Raw genomic sequence first — 21,299 nt, 5'->3', positions numbered from 1 at the left:
GTCGTTCCCCAACGATTCCTGCAACTCTTTCCAAAACCTTGATATAAACCTCGCATCTCTGTCAGACACTATGTCCTTAGGGACTCCATGTAACTTAAGCACGTTCTTTTGTTAGGCCATAGCCAATTGTGCCTTAGTCCATGTATCTTTCATTGGAACAAAGTGAGCTGACTTGGTCAGACGATCCACTATCACCCAAATCATGTTGTTACCTTGTTGACTCTTAGGCAAACCCACAATGAAATCCATGGAAATGGATTCCCACTTCCACTCAGGCACCTCTAAAGACTGAATCTTACCTTGTGGTCTTCTCTGTTCCCCTTTAACTCTCTGGCATGTCAAACAACGGGACACAAACTCAGCTGTCTCTTTCTTCATCCCAGGCCACCAAAACGTTTTCTTCAAATCCTTGTATAACTTGTCTCCACCTGGATGAACTGAATATGGTGTGCAATGAGCCTCTGTCATGATCGTCTTTTTCAACTCCTCATCATTAGGAACACACCACCTACCATCAAACCTCAAACTACCATCTCTATGAATAGAAAAGCGGGACACTGTCCCTTTCTACTCCGACTCTCCACTCAACTACCTTAGGATCCAAAGCCCGCTTATCCCGAATATCATCATAAAACTCAAGTCAGTCTTTGTCATATCACCCATGGCATCTCCTTTCGTATCATGTGTATCCCAAAGCTCGCTACCTCATCCCTCGGCCCACATCAAAGATAGAGCCGTACACAAGGAATGTACACTCTTCCTACTCAAAGCATCAGCTACAACATTGGCCTTCCCTTCATGGTAGATAATCTCCATGTCGTAATCGCCAATCAACTCCATCCACCTCCTCTGTCTCGTGTTCAACTCCTTCTGCGTGAAGATATACTTAAGACTCTTGTGATCAGAAAATACCTTAAAGATTGCTCCATAAAGGTAATGTCTCCAAATCTTGAGAGCAAACACCACTGCACCCAACTCCAGATCATGAGTAGGGTAGTTCTCCTCATAAGGCTTCAACTGCCTAGAAGCATAGGCAATCACTTTACCATTCTGCATCAACACACATCCCAACCCATTCTTCGAGGCATCTGTATAAACCTCGAAATTCTCGCTCCCTTCAGTAATGCTAGGACAGAGCCGTGGTCAAACGCTCCTTTAATGTTTGGAACGCCGTCTCACAACTCTCATCCCAAGGAAACCTGTTCTCTTTCCTCATCAACGCTGTCATCGGTCTAGCTATCTTGGAGAAATCTTTCACGAACCGTCTGTAGTATCCAGCTAAACCCAAGAAACTCCTAACCTCAGCAACATTCTTTGGTGCTTCCCACTTTGTCACTGCTTCAATCTTCGCCGGATCCACAGCTACCCCATCTTTAGAGATTACATGCCCCAGAAAAGCAACTTTCTCTAACCAGAACTCACACTTAGACAACTTAGCATACAACTCATGATCTCTCAAAGTCTGCAACACGATCCTCAGATGCTCTTCATGCTCCTCCTTAGTCTTAGAGTAGACTAAGATATCATCGATAAACACCACTACAAACTGGTCCAAGAACTGTCTGAAGATTCTATTCATCAAATCCATAAACACTGCCGGCGCATTAGACAACCCAAACGACATCACCACATACTCATAATGGCCATACCTTGACGTAAAAGCTGTCTTTGGTATGTCCACCTCTCTAATCTTCACCTGATGGTACCCCGACCTCAAATCAATCTTAGAAAAGACTGTTGCACCATTCAACTGATCAAACAGGTCATCTATCCTTGGCAAAGGATACTTGTTCTTTATCGTCACACGGTTCAGCTCCCGGTAATCTATTCACAGCCTCAAGCTCCCATCTTTCTTCTTCACGAAAAGAACTGGTGCTCCCCAAGGCGATACACTTGGTCTAATGTATCCCTTCTCTATCAAATCATCCAACTGCTTCCTAAGCTCCTCCATCTCCTTAGGACCCATACGGTACGGTGCCTTAGAGATTGGCCCCGTCCCTGGCTTCAACTCAACGGTGAAATCCATCTCCCTCTTCGGTGGCAACCCCGGAATCTCCTCCGGGAAAACATCTGCAAACTCTCCCACCACTGGTATCTCATCAACTGCTGGACTTTCTATCCGGTCATCTCTCATATGGCATAAGATCAAAGGACATCCCTTCCTCAGATACGACTTCAAAGTAACAGCTGCAATCAACTTAACTTTGGGTTCGACTAGAAACCCACGATAAGACACACTAACACCCTTAGGACCTCTTAGGGACACTTTCTTTTGATGACAGTGTATCTTAGCTTTATACTTTCCTAACCAATCCATTCCAACTATCATCTCAAAACCATTAAAAGGAAACTCTAGCAAGTCTACAGGGAAATCGACTTGCCCAACTATCAAAGATACATCTCTAAACAACCTCCCACACGATACAGACTCACCCGAAGGTATGAAAACTTGCTCCCTAACAGACTCATATACTCTTAAACCCAACTGTTTTACATGACTCGAAGACACAAACGACTGAGAAGCCCCCGAATCAAACAAAACAAACGTAGGAATACCATTAACAAGGAATGTACCGGTGATAACGTGCGCATCTTCCTCAGCTGCCTTCTTCTCCATCATTAATAACTTGCCACTGGTCTTCTGTCACCTCCCTGGACAGTACTGGCTGATGCGGTCGGCTTAGCACCCGACCCTTGATTGTTGTTGTTGTTGTTCATCGGTGTCTTCTGATAAGAATTACCGCCGTTGCGGTTGCCTCCACTCTGATAACTCGACTTCCCGGTTTGGCCATGATCCAGCCGGTCTTTGCTCGCGAAGCTCACGCAGTCTCGAAAGATCCCGGTGCACTCGTGCACTCATGTCTCTTGTGGCCTACGCCACCACAACCAAAGCAGGTCACTCCCCAACTATTACTCACACTCCCTCGGCCGCGCCCAAAGGAAGCCCCAACACTAAACCCAGACCCAGAAGAAAATCCCTTAGACTGATTGTGGTTGCCTTTCTTGTAATTAGATTGGCCACCACCCTCGCTCTCAGACTTCCTCTTCTCTCCACCAGACCTCTCCTGAGCCATCTCCACCAACCTCTCAGCTCTTCCAGCCCTCTCATAAGCTTCCTTAACATCGGTAAGGATTCCCACGGGTAACTTATCCATAATATTGGTAGTCAACCCACTCTCAAACCTCAACGCCAGGTTCTCCTCACTCAAACCCATATCCTCAGCATACCTGGACTTCTCATTGAACTGTCTGTAGTACTCGGCTACCGACATCTCAGCGGTCATCTTAAACTTATCAAACTCCTCCCTCAACCTACTCCTCACATGCTCCGCTACGAACTCCTTCCTCCTCAAACCCTACGAAACTCCCCCCAAGGTATAGCAGGTAAGCCTTGGGTGGTGTATATCTCCTTAGCACTCACTTTTACTGAATCCCACCACTTGCCTGCTGCCTCCCTCAGATAGAACGCAGCCTGTTCCACTCTCATCTCATCAGGACAATGAACCAAGTCTAAGATGTTCTCCATCTCTCTCAGCCAACTATCAAGCAGATTAGGTTCCCCAACCCCCTTGTACTCTTTCGGGTTAAACCTCGCAATGTAAAGGCTGATTTTCGAATGATCAACCTCCTTCTCCTTATTCTTGTCCTTGTCCTCATTCACTCTCTTCAGGGTCTCAGTAAGAGCATCCTGGTGCTCTAACATCTTAACGATGTCATCCGTGGTCATAAGCTCAGCTCTCGAGTACAAAGCAGTTCTCTTAGGCGGCATCTTGAAGCTATATAAGAAAGGGTAACCATAAACACACGTACTAAACCTCAAAACACGAAAACACGATGCCCAGAACCAACTCGATCGAGTTCCCAAACACACTCGATCGAGTAACGGGCTACTCGATCGAGTGCCCCGCGTACTCGATCGAGTACCCAAACTCCAAACCAAACAGACCTTCCGATCTCTTACCTACTCGATCGAGTATCTAGGCTACTCGATCGAGTGACCCCTACTCGATCGAGTACCCCTAGTTACTCGATCGAGTGCCCCAAAACTCGATTCAGGACTCAAAATCGCCAAAACCCACCCGATCGAGTCAGTCTCACTCGATCGAGTAACACTAACTCGTAAGAGCTACCCGCATGTTACGTCATATACTAACATGCTAAACTTTATAAAACCATATTACATCATAATAAATATGCTACGCATCTATTCTACTATCAACAAGATCAATTCATCATGCTATTAAAGCCACATTGTAAACATCCAACATGTTATTCCAACATCAAGTCTACACATATATTACTTTTCTTTCACATTCTCAACTTCTCCTTCAACATCCAACAATACACACTTCATCACATTGTTAACAAGTTAACCAAGCACACATATGATTCGACAATCACTTTCCCCATGTGACCGGTTCAAAGTTGTAGGGCGACCCCCGCGACTTTAGGACGTCTCCCAAGCCTTTGCACTAGCTCCTACAACTTTTACCCCGGGTTCATTTTAATTGACTCCCTATGTTTATTAAGTTCATTGGTTACAAGTTTCGGGATCGTCGCTCTGATACCATTTGTAACACCCCCATACTCCAAGTGCCTTACCAGGACCACTCAGGTATGAAGACATCACCATCTCGGTCGCCCGAGGTATGATAATCAAATAGACAAAACAAAAACAACATTTATTATAAATAGTTTAATGAATAAATACAATCCTCAAAACCAAACCAAAGTACGATACAAGATTCTCAAATGACTGTTCTAACGAAATGTAAAATAAACTAAGGCTACAATGGAAGACTCTTATCGTCATGTCGTGGCATCCCAGCTATCCCAGGACTCATCTCAATACCTGCTCAATATCTGCTCACCATCCCCGAATGGATCACCGCAGGTTTACAAAACAACACCGGGTCGATACTAATCACACAATCAATATAGATAACAACAATAAGATAACAGATACCGAATCACACACACACACACACACACCACCAACTCCCATCATCTCAATACTGACTGTCCACTGGACCAGCCCGGCCAGTGGGGGACCGCAGCCGTTCCCACCTAAGCCCCGCTCATCGTACGAGCGATAACCCTGTCCATTAATGTGCACATCCCCTTCCGTGACGGGTTCCACGAAGGGCGAAACTAGGGCGTGAGATCACTCCCGCAAGTGACCCCACTCAGCCGAGAACGCATCTCGAGAACCATCAACAAACACAACCACAATCACAACACAGTCATTATATCAAACAACCAAATACAACACATCACCAATATCCCATTATGGGACTAATACGAGTAGGAAATCCTACCCGGAAGCACAACAAGCGACGGTATCTACAACAGTATCAAAACGGCTCCTCTACGAATCCTCCTCCTAACACATAACACATAAAGACTACCAATCACTTACTACTCATAAAACCCCCAATCTCTAAATTAGGGTTTAATCAATCCCAACAAAACACTATAAAAATTATGTTAAAAGCTTACCCTCGACGCAAGGAATCCAACGACACGAAAAACGACAAGAACCGACCGTCTGAACTCCGGGAATTGCAAAGAATGCGATTAGGAAGATGAAGTGGCTGCTTTCTCTCTTAAACAGGGTTTTAGGTTTTGTAAAAGTGAATTAAAACAATGACGAATATGTTTTAATACCTTAATCGCATAATTAACAAAACCCGAGAAAACTCCCCGTAAAACCGGACACTCGATCGAGTACCCAAGGTACTCGATCGAGTACCCCCTTACTCGATCGAGTACCCCAGCTACTCGATCGAGTACCCAACAGGTCAGAAACTATTTTATTTCACAACTTGCCCATACTCGACAGAGTAAGGGCTACTCGATAGAGTACCCCAAGACATATAAATACGGAGTATTACAGTAAGAATCGAAGTAAGGTCAACATGGATGTCAAAGATGAAGTTTTATAGGTTACCAGCATCCAATTTAAAGGAGGAGCATGATGAAGTGAGAAAGAGCGGTATGAACGGTAACACTTATGGTCAAGGAAAAGGGAAAATTAGACAGCAAGGAAACGCCAAGTACTCAAATCTCAACCACTACCTCATCCCAAACAGTTTTGAAAACTTCCTAATAAAAATCAATCTCTCAACCACATTACTTCCAAGGATTCCTCAAGATAACTTACGCTACTTTACATCTAATCTATTCCATGAAACAAGGTACTTCACCACACTTGTGATTCAACAATTCACAATCACTAAACATTCACAACGACTTCCACAAAACAAGATCAAAATTACTAACAAGGATATACTCATACCCAGCAAACGTCAAAAGGAAACACCAATCTATGTATGGCTATCAACATCCTACAGATATATCTTTCCAAAATCACATCATAAACCTTAATCCATATTTACTCACTTTTACTGAATCCCACCACTTGCCTGATGCCTCCCTCAGATAGAACGCAGCCTGTTCCACTCTCATCTCATCAGGACAATGAACCAAGTCTAAGATGTTCTCCATCTCTCTCAGCCAACTATCAAGCAGATTAGGTTCCCCAACCCCCTTGTACTCTTTCGGGTTAAACCTCGCAATGTAAAGGCTGATTTTCGAATGATCAACCTCCTTCTCCTTATTCTTGTCCTTGTCCTCATTCACTCTCTTCAGGGTCTCAGTAAGAGCATCCTGGTGCTCTAACATCTTAACGATGTCATCCGTGGTCATAAGCTCAGCTCTCGCGTACAAAGCAGTTCTCTTAGGCGGCATCTTGAAGCTATATAAAAAAGGGTAACCATAAACACACGTACTAAACCTCAAAACACGAAAACACGATGCCCAGAACCAACTCGATCGAGTTCCCAAACACACTCGATCGAGTAACGGGCTACTCGATCGAGTGCCCCACGTACTCGATCGAGTACCCAAACTCCAGAACCAAACAGACCTTCTGATCTCTTACCTACTCGATCGAGTATCTAGGCTACTCGATCGAGTGACCCCTACTCGATCGAGTACCCCTAGTTACTCGATCGAGTGCCCCAAAACTCGATTCTGGACTCAAAATCGCCAAAAACCCACCCGATCGAGTCAGTCTCACTCGATCGAGTAACACTAACTCGTAAGAGCTACCTGCATGTTACGTCATATACTAACATGCTAAACTTTATAAAACCATATTACATCATAATAAATATGCTACGCATCTATTCTACTATCAACAAGATCAATTCATCATGCTATTAAAGCCACATTGTAAACATCCAACATGTTATTCCAACATCAAGTCTACACATATATTACTTTTCTTTCACATTCTCAACTTCTCCTTCAACATCCAACAATACACACTTCATCACATTGTTAACAAGTTAACCAAGCACACATATGATTCGACAATCACTTTCCCCATGTGACCGGTTCAAAGTTGTAGGGCGACCCCCGCGACTTTAGGACGTCTCCCAAGCCTTTGCACTAGCTCCTACAACTTTTACCCGGGTTCATTTTAATTGACTCCCTATGTTTATTAAGTTCATTGGTTACAGTTTCGGATCGTCGCTCCGATACCATTTGTAACACCCCCATACTCCAAGTGCCTTACCAGGACCACTTAGGTATGAAGACATCACCATCTCGGTCGCCCGAGGTATGATAATCAAATAGACAAAACAGAAACAACATTTATTATAAATAGTTTAATGAATAAATACAATCCTCAAAACCAAACCAAAGTACGATACAAGATTCTCAAATGACTGTTCTAACTGAAATGTAAAATAAACTAAGGCTACAATGGAAGACTCTTATCGTCATGTCGTGGCATCCCACTATCCCGACTCATCTCAATACTCGCTCAATAATCGCTCACCATCCCCGAATGGATCACCGCATGTTTACAAAACAACACCGGGTCGTCACTAATCACACAATCAATATAGATAACAACAATAAGATAACAGACAAAATTGAATCACACACACACACACACACCACCAACTCCCATCATCTCAATACTTGATCCGTCCACCGGACCCACCGCCAATGGGGGACCGCAGCCGTTCCCACCTAAGCCCCGCTCATCGTACGAGCGATAACCCTGTCAATTAATGTGCACATCCCCTTCCGTGACGGGTTCCACGAAGGGCGAAACTAGGGCGTGAGATCACTCCCGCAAGTGACCCCACTCAGCCGAGAACGCATCTCGAGAACCATCAACAAACACAACCACAATCACAACACAGTCATTATATCAAACAACCAAATACAACACATCACCAATATCCCATTATGGGACTAATACTGAGTAGGAAATCCTACCCGGAAGCACAACAAGCACGGTATCTACAACAGTATCAAAACGGCTCCTCTACGAATCCTCCTCCTAACACATAACACATAAAGACTACCAATCACTTACTACTCATAAAACCCCCAATCTCTAAATTAGGGTTTAATCAATCCCAACAAAACACTATAAAAATTATGTTAAAAGCTTACCCTCGACGCAAGGAATCCAACGACACGAAAAACGACAAGAACCGACCGTCTGAACTCCGGGAATTGCTAAGAATGCGATTAGGAAGATGAAGTGGTCGTTTCTCTCTTAAACCGGGTTTTAGGTTTTGTAAAAGTGAATTAAAACAATGACGAATATGTTTAAATACCTTAATCGCATAATTAACAAAACCCGAGAAAACTCCCCCTAAAACCGGACACTCGATCGAGTACCCAAGGTACTCGATCGAGTACCCCTTACTCGATCGGGTACCCCGACTACTCGATCGAGTACCCAACAGTCGAAACTATTTTATTTCGCAACTTGCCCATACTCGACAGAGTAAGGGCTACTCGATAAAGTACCCCAAGACATATAAATACGGAGTATTACAGTAAGAATCGAAGTAAGGTCAACATGGATGTCAAAGATGAAGTTTTATAGGTTACCAGCATCCAATTTAAAGGAGGAGCATGATGAAGTGAGAAAGAGCGGTATGAACGGTAACACTTATGGTCAAGGAAAAGGGAAAATTAGACAGCAAGGAAACGCCAAGTACTCAAATCTCAACCACTACCTCATCCCAAACAGTTTCGAAAACTTCCTAATAAAAATCAATCTCTCAACCACATTACTTCCAAGGATTCCTCAAGATAACTTACGCTACTTTACATCTAATCTATTCCATGAAACAAGGTACTTCACCACACTTGTGATTCAACAATTCACAATCACTAAACATTCACAACGACTTCCACAAAACAAGATCAAAATTACTAACAAGGATATACTCATACCCAGCAAACGTCAAAAGGAAACACCAATCTATGTATGGCTATCAACATCCTACAGATATATCTTTCCAAAATCACATCATAAACCTTACTCCATATTTACTCCTAAGGTAACAACGCTAACCTACTAAGCTTTCAAATCCCAAACATAAATAACAAAGCCAAGTCCTATAACTTTAGTAACATAGGCAACTGTAGATACCCGTATCCGTCGATATTGGAATTTATAGAGAACCCGACAAACACCCGATGATGATAGGACACATGTATTTATTATTTGTCATTGTCATTATTTGGGTTCATTTTACGATGTAGAATGAGCGTTGTCGACGGAGTATTTTATTAATTTAAATGATATTTAAATTAAAGCTTTTTTAAGATGAATTCATTTTACTTTATTTTGAGTTTATTTTTTCAAGTTTATTTTATTGAAAATAAAATAAATATTTGATTTGAAAAATCATTTTATGAGTATATTTGATTTGAAAAATCATTTATTTTAATGTGTTAATCGATTTGAAAAATCGAATTTGAAAATCGAAAACTCGTTTTAACCACGCGTTTTGGAGCTCGATTATAGCTCGGTTTTTTAGCCCGTTTTCTATACGAGTCGGCACGAATCTCGAGTACACTAACCAACCTAGGCCTCTACCCATCCAACCCCAGTTCGAACCCCCATACCCACGTCCCAAATCTCGCCCCAAACATACACAAAGCAGCCCAACTACTCCCCCTTACCCGCGTTAGCTCTACCCTTCCTCCAACCCGTTTTGTGTGCTTCAAAGCTTGACCCAAACCCGCCACAACCAACCCAATTCTTGCTCTACATTACCCACAACAACCCATCACCCAAACCCATCACGAAACCCATCCAATTCCCGTCCCAAACACCCAATAAATAGCCCGCAAATAACAAGCAGCCCCCCTGTTTTGCGTGCTCAAACCCGAGTCCAAAACCCCCTCCAAACACCACTTAAACCCATGCCCATTAACCCTAAACCATACCCCAGTATCCTACCCATATTACCTTAGCTTAACCACCAAGCAAACCCCCCATACAAACCCTAAAAATCCCACGAAATAGCTGATGGACATCAGCTATGCGAAACAGGCCCGACTGCTTGTTGCCCTACTTCTACCCTTCGAAACTCCTTATAAATACCCCCCCTTTACCATACATTCATTCCTCTAAGTTCTCCATATATACTACCGTCACTTACAAGCTTTAAACTCCAGAAACAAACCCTAATTGCCTCTCAAAAACCCTCGACAAAACCGACATACAAAACTGAGAATCAGTTTGTGTGTCCTCTTTGGAACCCTTCGTTCAACCCTCAAACCTCCATTAAAATTCGAGTTTGTTGTTCCTAATTAACCACACAACATCCATCTACATCTTAGACAAAGATTCACGAGCCAAATTGCCCTTGAGAGTACAAGAATCCCCTCGAAAAACAGAGTGACATACACTCTGTTTTCGCGGCTTTTCCTGTCTGTCCAGTTCTGTTTGTGCTCGTTTTTATTGCCCAATAATTCAAAACGAGCAGGGATTGTTTTAAGATCTCTGTTCTCCTCTCTTTCTAGTTTTGAAAACATCTTTTAAATCTAATTTTCACCGTGAAACGAGTGAGAAATTGCAGTTTGAAAGTTGCTGTCAAGATTTGCAAAAAAACGTGTTGTTGCTTTGTTCCTTCGTCGACGACGGCCTCTCGAGATAAAATCTACGATCGATTACGACCCAAGACGGTGTCAACGATACATTTAGGTTGAGGGTGCATCAAATCCTCCTCTTCTCCCTTTTATTTCGTTCTTTTTATGTTTGTTTTTTATCGTTTCGTTTTATTTTGTTTATCGTTTTTTTATCGTTTGATATCGTTAACTATGAAACTAGTTTAGTCCGAGTATGAGTTAAGTACCACCACGGACACCCGCGTTGACTTGAGATGGGAAAGAAATCCGCCACATCGGTCGGTCGTACACCCCGTCTCATTTACATATCCTCGTGTTCAAGGTAGGGCATTAATAATACGATTTCTAACTTCGTTCCTCGTTTTTGACCCCCCGTTTGTTTTGACCAATTCGACCTACCCTAGGACCCTTCGCATGTTAGTTCGACCTCTGATTGTTAACATATGACTTAATTAGACGACTTTAGATCGATTAAATAACCTAATTAGACATATTAGGGTGCTTTGACACAAGCATTAAAATTGATCAACAATTCTATAACTTAATTGAATGCATCTCTCTTTTCACTCGATTTCTCGCTAGCATAGGACTGCATGACTAGCACCTTCCTATTAACACTCGATGAGTAAGCGTTAATCTTGTAATATTGTGACCTAGTTGGACCCTTTAGGCCGTGTAGGATACACATTCGCGTGACATCTTCTCAATCGATCAACGCCGTTTCTAACTTGTTTTCTAGCCCGTTTTCGAACTCGTTTCGCAATTATTTGATCTAACTAATGAACTTGACCTAGGAACTAGGATGGCCGTGGTTTGGCCGTGAGGTTGGCCGATTTCTTTGTCCTTCTTGCTTCATTTTTTTTGTACCAATTGTTCTTTGTTGTTTCGTTGCTTGTAATTTATAATTTATCCATCGAGTTGTAACTTTCAAGTTTGTTTTACTTTTATCGAGTCAAAAGCTTCTTCAAAAACCTTAGTCTTATTTGGTTAGATGGTTGTGCTCCAATTCGTGTAAGAGCGTAGTAAATCGCATGTTGTTTAAAGCGACATGGCCCGATTTATGCTAATGCATGCTTTGGTGTGTGGCCCTATGTCTAATTCGATAAGATTAAGTGAAAGCACACATTACGAGGAGTGACCCAAGGCCGTGAGTCATGTAGGCCGTGGGCCACCCCCCTTGTGCACGTTTCCCTAGGCCGAATTGGCCGTATGGTGTGTCGTGTATGGTTTTGCGTATAGCATTGTATTTAGATCGAGTTGTATCTTTAATTTCTCGTTGTGTCGGCATGAAATGCCTGGGTTGTAATAGGGTAGATCCCAACGGCTCCTCCATTCCCCCTAAGCCTTGTTTGCTTTGTTTGTATGTTGTTAGATCAATCAACCCACATGCTAAATTACAACTTTGACAAAGTTAGTTTAGTTGCATCTAAAACGACATAGAAATTGTTGTCACATGTTAGGGTTTTAAAACGATGTTTGCATATCATATATCGCAGTAGCTACGACCTTGTTTGAAATCCGATACTTGACTTAGTAGATGCCGTTATCGACGGGCGGGGTTAGGTGTCCTTATGGGCTTCCTAACACGTACCCTCACCTCTTACTCAAGATCTATGGTTTATGGATCCGTCTAAATACCATTGGATTATGAGAGTCATTCAAATCGAGTGATATAGGGTACAAGTCTTTATCTTTAATCACTCGTAGTCGATTGGCTTTATGCTTTTCGATGAAAGGTGTAAAGTTTACTTGAACGGTTCCAAGTTCCCAAAAAACTTGGTGGCGACTCTAATTTGTCTTAATTCGATTCGAAAGAACCTCGAGTCGATTATGCCTAGTGTGGATCCCGCGGACGCAGTTCCCGAGGGCCTTGTCCACAGTTTGGCGACTCTGCTGGGGAAAAGAGGACTAGTTACACTTTGTTTCTAGGGTCTTTTCCTCCGAGGTGAAACTTGAAAAGAAAGTATTGGAAAGTAAAACATTACTCGTAGTGCTACGATTCATGCATAAACCCTTAAGGACTTTACCGGGCCGTCCCAGCGCTTCTTTGTGACGCGTGTAGGGCGACGTCCCACTATGCCAGGAACTTGCACATTGCTTACTTCCGCTCCGCCCCGTCGTGGTTCTTGATGGTGGGGATGCTCTTCTAGGTAATCTACCTAAAGGCCCTTGCTCTATAAGACCCAAAAAGGATGGAGGGCATAGACCTTCTTGTAGAAGACTTGCCGAGACTTAGAGATGTCTAGGAGCATACATCCTAATAACATGAGAATGACAATGTGCGAAATGAATTTCCCGAGTCTTTTCAAATTTTCCGTATCGATTTCAAAACCGAACTTTTGAACAACTTACTTTCAAAATAGCATGGTTTTAAAAACGCGGAATGCTGCCCAAGTAGGACTAGATTTTTCGGCCCAAAATAAGCTTTTATAGCCGGCATGCTGCCCATTTTAAATCTCATTTTCAAATCGATTATTCGTTTTTTTTTCAAATTTAATCCAAAATATTTCTCGAACCTTAACCAAGCATGAAATGCGTCGAGTCGTGTCCGGGTCCTGGCCGTGTTTGGCTAGGCATGTTTCGTTCTAAGAGTCTAGAACCCTACCTTGTTGGGTCGCCCAAGCTCACCTCTTGGGATTCGAGTCATGTTGGTCCACCTTTTTGTCTAGGATAGTCCACAGAAACGTCCAAGCTAGGCCATTATGGACGTTTCATACGAACCTATGGGCTATGTTAGTCCAATCACGGGTTTAGTCACACCGAGTCCGGTTTAGAACCGAATTATGGTGATTCGGGTCGTGTCGTTTTGTCGAGTCCAAATGAATCAAGGTCTAAATCCAACCGTGAGTCGAACCTTTTGGTTAATCAGTCTCAAGTCGAGTCTTTGTTTGAGTCAAGGTGGTGTCGTGTCCTTAAGTGTGCAGCGCTCTTACATTCGAATATTGACTCAGTTCGGGGTTTTCTTGTAGAAAGGCCGTCAAAAACCCGACGTCAAGCAATGGAAGATGCTGTTAACAAACTCACCGAGGCCGTGAACCCCATGATGACCCAAATGGATGCAATCGAATCTAAGCTGGGTGAAGATTCCCCTCCATCTACCCCACCTCTGACTGATCTGGAGAAACGGTTCAAGTTCATCGAAGACCGTCTGAAACTCTCCCAGGGGAAGAACATCCACTATGAAAATGCTAGGGCCTATGCCCCAGTTGAGGATAAGTTGCCCACGAACATGGTACTCACTGACATCCCAAAGTTCAAGGGCACCGAAGATCCAGTCCACCATGTTAAGGCCTATAAAGGGTACTTAGCACCAAGGGAGTACCTGCGACATGCTCTCTCGAAATTTTCGCCCAATCTCCGGATGAACACCCGAAGGCGTGGTTCTACAACTGGACCTTAAGAACTTCCCCACTTTCGAAGATATTACGGTGGAGTTCTCAGAAGCACTATGCTTGACAATGTCGAGATTCAAACCAACATAAGAACATTGGAGGTGATGACACAGAAAGAAAAAGAAGGCTTTACTGAATTCCTTGCAAGATGGCGCGCTGAAAGCGTGAAACTAGCCAAGAATCCTGATGAAGTTGAAATGGTAGATAAGTTCGTAAAGAATCTACGACCCGTTTACCGTAATGCTCTGAAATACCAGAATTTTGGTTCTTTCAAAGAATTGATAAGAATCGGGATAAAGGTAGAAGATGATGTCATAAGGGCAGAGGCTGAAAAGCCGAAAGGGTACCAAGGGGCCTCATCATCTAAGGGCAAGGCCCCAGCAACGGCCCATATTGATGAAGCCATCAATCTCTTAGAAAGGCAATAGAAGAAGTCGCAACGCCAAACACCTAGGGCATTCAACGATATCGGATGCACTTATACATACGCTCTCCAAAGGCTCATAGCCCAAGGAAAGCTGAAACCTATTGGTCCAACTCCGGACCCTCCCGCTGATCAACAAGGTAAATGGTATAAACCAAATGCCTACTGTGCCTTTCATCAAGGGAAAGGCCATGATACTGAAAGGTGCTATCGACTGAAGCACGAAATGTGGGGTAATATCCGTATAAGACCCTTTAAATTTAGGACTATAATGTAAATTTAACATGTGAAATATGGTCATAAACGAAATACAACAATGAAACGATAAAGATAAAGAATCAACCTCGGGTCCTTTGATGCACGGCGTAAAGAACAGAAATCAACAGAGATTCCCTCCTAATTGTTGCACCCAAGACCGTCCGAGAAATGCCCTTGTGCTAGAACGTGTTCTCCGATTGTCTTGCAATATTGGGAGAACTTGATGTGAGTTTTTCTCGAGATGTGAGATCTCAGTTTCAGAGAAAACTTAATCTCCAAAACCCTAATTCTTTTTCACTAATGATGATTAGGTTAAACAGGAGGAGGAGCTCTCCTTTTGTTCTCCTAATCTCGGTTTGGCCGAGTGGATCAAGGAGGGAATGGGCTTCCGTTTTCTCCTTACGTTCAACTCGTGGTCCGAGGCTAAAATGTATACGACGCGATATATATTATAAACTGTCATCGGTTATCGGATATTAAAACATCAACTAATAACACGGATTAGTTGAATTATTAATACATGTCCGACAAAGACAATATTGTATAATTATATTCAATATACATTTAATTAAATATAAAACGCTTATATTCAATTTTACGAATTAACCGTTTAATTCGTCTTAGCCATTATTATTTAATCCGTATTAAATAACATATCTCAACATCACATTTTGACTAAATATTAGTCAAATAACTCGACTAAATCGGTTAGTCAAAATTGGCATCTACATGACTGTATTTTCATATCGTCACGTCTCTCAAACGTATCCTATAGGTGTGACTTTTAGGGACCAGTTGATCACCGCCATCTGTATGACAATAACGTCAAACTTATCTAGCAAGCCAACCGTTATTGATAAACGTGGATCAACTGATAATAATACCAAAAGTATGCCCTTTGATCCTTTTAGAGGTTTATAAGTCCTTGCACTAACTGTTAAGGACACCAACCCCAACAAGCTCCCACTTGTCCGTACAAGTGTATGTGCAATGACGTTATCCGCACTAACTGGATGACACAAGCTCCAACAAACTCCCACTTGTCCGTACAAGTGTATGTGCGATAACCGATTCTCATATTCATTTAAAATTTCTCCCACTCAATGTAAAACAATTTGCAGATCCGGATCCGCAAGGTCGTATTTTACAATCGATCTGTATCTAGAGTGGTTTCCCCGACTAGAGAGTAATTTAACTGATAAAACGAATCCGTATCCGAGCATGGCCATGCATTTCGATTCTGACTCCTCGAGTGGCCCCGAGAAATATCGAGTACCTGATAAAGGCTGAATATTTCCTTCAACTCGACTCCTTCCGATCTAAGCACAGCATGAAATGACCCAGAAAAAATCTACTTGGCCCCCTGTTACGGATGACCGTGAGAAAGAAACCAAAGTCACCCAAAATCTGCCTTAGTCTCAAGAGACAGTCGATAGTCAAAAGAATCGACTCTTAGGATCACCATGGAAGTCCTATCCACGACCGGGCACCGAATGTTATAAAACATTTAGGACTCCACGTCGATGTCACAATTGTGTCCTACGAGATATCCGTATAAATCGCCTCTGTGATTGGTCAATCAACTGGTTGACTTATGGCTCGTTGAACCCACCATCAACCAACGTCACAAAATAATTGCCAGAGTTATCAGCTCATGTGGGCAATTAAGGACTGAAAAATATAATGTTCGTTCAGTTCACTTTGTGGTGTTCAAAAATTGTCGTACAATTCCACATGAAAAAACAAAATATGTATAAAATATCAAAACGATGATGTCGTATAGAGTACAAAAGGGAATGAATCTAATCCATAAAAGAGTACTACAACTTAGGAACACGTTTAATTCCCATGGAATTAACATGCCCTTCATGCTTATCTTGTCGTAATGCTTTAGTGAGAGGATCTGCTATGTTATCATCGGTAGCAATCTTGTCTATCACTACTTCCTTTTGCTCCACGTAATCTCGGATTAGATGAGCTTTCCGTTGTACATGTCTAGACTTGTTGCTAGACTTAGGCTCCTTAGCTTGGAAGATGGCACCACTATTGTCGCAATAGATGGTGATCGGGTCATTCGAACTACGCACTACAGATAGTCCATGTAAGAATTGACGCATCCATATCGCTTCCTTTGTAGCTTCGACGCGCATAGTACTCGGACTCGGTCGTAGAATCTGCTTTAATGTTTTGTTTCGAACTCTTCCAGCTGACTGCAGCGCCATTAAGAGTAAAAACGAATCCAGACTGAGATTTCGAGTCATCTCGATCCGTTTGGAAGCTAGCATCTGCGTAACCGGTTGCGCATAGCTTTTGTTCGCCTCCATAAGTCAATGCCCAATCTTTAGTCCTCCGGAGGTACTTAAGAATGTTCTTGACAGCTAACCAATGTGATTCACCTGGATGCTGTTGGAATCGACTTGTCATACTCAATGCATATGCCACGTCCGGACGTGTGCATATCATGGCATACATGATTGATCCTATAGCCGAAGCATAAGGAATCCGTGTCATGCGCTCTTTCTCTTCCGGTGTCTCTGGTGCCTGAGATTTGCTCAAATGCACCCCTGGAGCCATAGGAAGAAACCCCTTCTTGGAGTTAGTCATGCTGAATCTCTCTAGGACTTTGTCTATGTAAGACTCCTGACTGAGAGATAGCATCCGTCGTGATCTATCTCGATAGATACGGATGCCTAGAATTCTTTGCGCCTCTCCCAGATCTTTCATCTGGAAATGGTTTTTCAACCATACTTTCACCGAAGTTAAGAGAGGTATGTCATTCCCAATCAGGAGTATGTCGTCAACATACAATATTAGGAAAACAATCTTGCTCCCACTTGACTTGATATATAAACATGGTTCCTCGACCGATCGAGTAAATCCATTTTCTTTAATCACTTGGTCGAAGCGATGATTCCAACTCCGAGATGCTTGCTTAAGTCCATAAATGGAACGCTTAAGTTTGCATACTTTCTTAGGATGTTGTGGATCGATGAAACCTTCGGGTTGTACCATGTACAACTCTTCCTCCAAAAAGCCGTTTAAGAAGGCGGTTTTCACATCCATTTGCCAAATTTCATAGTCATGAAACGCGGCGATCGCTAAGATAATCCGAATGGAACGCAAAGATGACTACGGGTGCAAAAATTTCATCGTAGTGCAAACCTGGCACTTGGGTGAAACCTTTTGCAACTAGTCGTGCTTTATAGATATCTTGTTGACCTTCCACATAATGCTTTATCTTGTAAAGCCATTTGCATTGAAGGGGACGAACCTTAGCAGGTAAGTCAACAAGATCCCATACGTTGTTCTCATACATAGAGTCCATCTCGGATTGCATGGCCTCAAGCCATAGCTTTGAGTCGGAACTAGTCATGGCACCTTTATAGGTTGCGGGTTCACTACTCGTTAAGAGTAGAACGTCATCTATGTCATGTTCCTCGACCATACCAATGTATCTGTTCGGAGGAATAGAGACTCTTCCCGACCTCCTAGGTTCCTCGGAATATTCACATGCAGCCGGGATTGAAGGAACAGGTTCCTCCAATGGTTGCTCGGTGTTTGGTTCCGGAATCTCCGACAGGTCGAAGGTTCTATCACTCTTTGCATTCTCGAGAAATTCCTTCTCTAAGAATGTCGCACTAGCCGCAACAAAAACACGTTGTTCGGTTGGCGAATAGAAGTAATGACCAAGTGTTCCTTTAGGATAACCTATAAAGTATGTCTTGACCGATCGCGGGCCGAGCTTATCTTCGTGTCTCCACTTGACATAAGCCTCGCACCCCCAAACCCGTATAAAGGACAAGTTAGGGACCGTTCCTTCCATAGTTCATATGGAGTCTTGTCAACAGCTTTAGACGGACTTCGGTTAAGTATTAGAACGGCTGACAAAAGAGCATAACCCCACAATGAGTCAGGCAACACGGTGTGACTCATCATGGATCGAACCATATCAAGTAGTGTTCGATTTCTCTGTTCGGACACACCATTCAATTGAGGTGTTCCAGTGGAGTTAATCGTAGGGCAATCCCACGCCTTTAAGGTGTTGATCAAACTCGTGAGAAAGATACTCGCCACCACGATCCGAACGCAGTGTTTTAATCTTCCTACCTAATAGGTTCTCGCACCCTATTCTCGGTATTCCTTGAATTTCTCAAAGGATTCACTTTTGTGCTTCATTAAGTAGACATATCCATATCTACTTAAATCATCCGTGAAAGTGATGAAATACCTATAGCCTTCTTGTGCGGTGATTGACATAGGTCCACATACATCCGTGTGTATGAGTCCTAATAGGTCAGCAGCGCGCATTCCAACACCTTTGAAGGAAATTAGAGTCATCTTACCGATGAGACATGATTCACACGTGCCAAATGATTGAAAATCAAAGGCCGAGATAGCTCCATGTTTAATGAGTCGTTTTTTTCGCGTTTCTCATTAATGTGTCCCATACGGCGATGCCATAGATACGTCTGATCTTTGTCACCCACCTTTAACCTTTTATTCATTACGTGTAATATTTCGGTTGTCTGATCTAAAACATAAATTCCGTTCATGGAGACCGCCTTGCCATAAATCATATCGTGTAATGAGAAAATGCAAGTATTATTCTCTATTACAAATGAAAAACCAAGTTTGTCAAGTGCGAAAACGAAATAATGTTTTTGGAAAGACTGGGTACATAATAGCAATCATATAATGATAACTCAAATCCGCTAGGAAGCTGGATCACATATGTTCCCTTCGAGACGGCAGCCACTCTTGCTCCATTCCCGACACGCAGGTCAACCTCACCCTTTACGAGAGGCTCGAGATTTCGGAGGCCCTGCACATGATTACACAGATGAGAACCACAACCAGTATCAAGTACCCAAGTTCCGTAACTTGCGTGGTTAATCTCAATCACATGAATAAAAGTAGAAGAAGAAGACATACCAACAGGTTTAACGCGACCTGCTTTTGTGTCCTCATGATAAACAGGACATGTGCGCCTCCAATGCCCGATCTTGTGGCGTGATGGCATTCCATGTTTTCGGTTTTGCTCTTTGTCGCGCCTGATGAGGTGCTCGACTCACCAGGTCCACTCTTACCTGAACCCGACTTCTTGAACTTCGCCTTACCTCTTTTAGGTTTGCCTCGAGCTTTGCCCTTACCCTTTCCCTTGTTTGTCACAACGAGAACATCCTGTTTCATGCTCCCACCGAACTTCATGTCCTTCTCGGTGCATACGAGGAGGGAGTGGAGTTCATGGGGAGTTTTCTTCAAATCATTCATATAGTAATTCGCTCTAAATTGCGAATAACCATCGTGGAGTGAGTGAAGTATGCGGTCGATCACAATGTTCTCGCTGATCTTACAATCAAAGGTCTCCGACTTTTCGACATTCTCAATCATGCTGAGAATGTGTGGGCTTACTTGGTTGGCCCTTTCGAGTCTCGCATCAAAGAAGCGAGTGGTATGCTCATAGGTCACGATTCTCGGTGCTTTCGAGAATTCCTTGGTGAGCGTGGTGAAAATCTTGTTCGCACCATGGGCTATGAAGCATTTCTCGCAAATTGGGTTCCATTGCAAAAATGAGTACGTTTTTAATCGCACCCGCTTCCATACGAAATCATTAAACTTGGTGATTTCGGCGACTCTAGCCGTGGGACCTGGGTTTGCCGGGATGGGCTCCAATAGATATTTGAGCTTCCGTCGCGGCGGCAGATTCCGTAATGCCGCCTCCCGGTCCGCGAAGTTTGATCCATCATTCTTCGATCCGAGTAGACGATTCATCCGATTCATGAAGATCCGAAGCCGGGACTCACGGTCCAATGTGGCACTTGGCATTGGGTTATCGGTAGAACCAGCCATTTGATATCGTGAGTTTAAAAGTTCGTGATCTACACCAAAAAGAAAGAAAAACAAAAACGAAATAAGCAACTCATCGAGGTGATTTAAGTCTATTTAAAAATTCGTTTTAACGTGTAGACTCTCGCACTTGCATAATTGATCTCCCTCAAGACCGATACAAGTGATCCCAAGACTCAATTTACGTAAACCGATAAGCCAACTGTTTAGCTAATTCTATCGTAAGAACTCTTGGTCGATAGATTTATGTAAATCCTATCTATAGTCCACCATAATCACGGGATCGTACGAGTGATCATAGTGTTGAGATAAAATAGGTCAATCGGTTCCAACTTACCCGACGTAGAAGGGGTCATATTATGCCTACCGACGAAGAAGGGACTCATTGGAGTTTGACCTATAAAGACCATTCTCAATTT

This window comes from Silene latifolia, chromosome Y, assembly GCF_048544455.1.
Source record: "Silene latifolia isolate original U9 population chromosome Y, ASM4854445v1, whole genome shotgun sequence".
In the NCBI taxonomy this organism is placed as follows: domain Eukaryota; kingdom Viridiplantae; phylum Streptophyta; class Magnoliopsida; order Caryophyllales; family Caryophyllaceae; genus Silene; species Silene latifolia.
Note: the sequence above shows the minus strand (reverse complement) of the source record.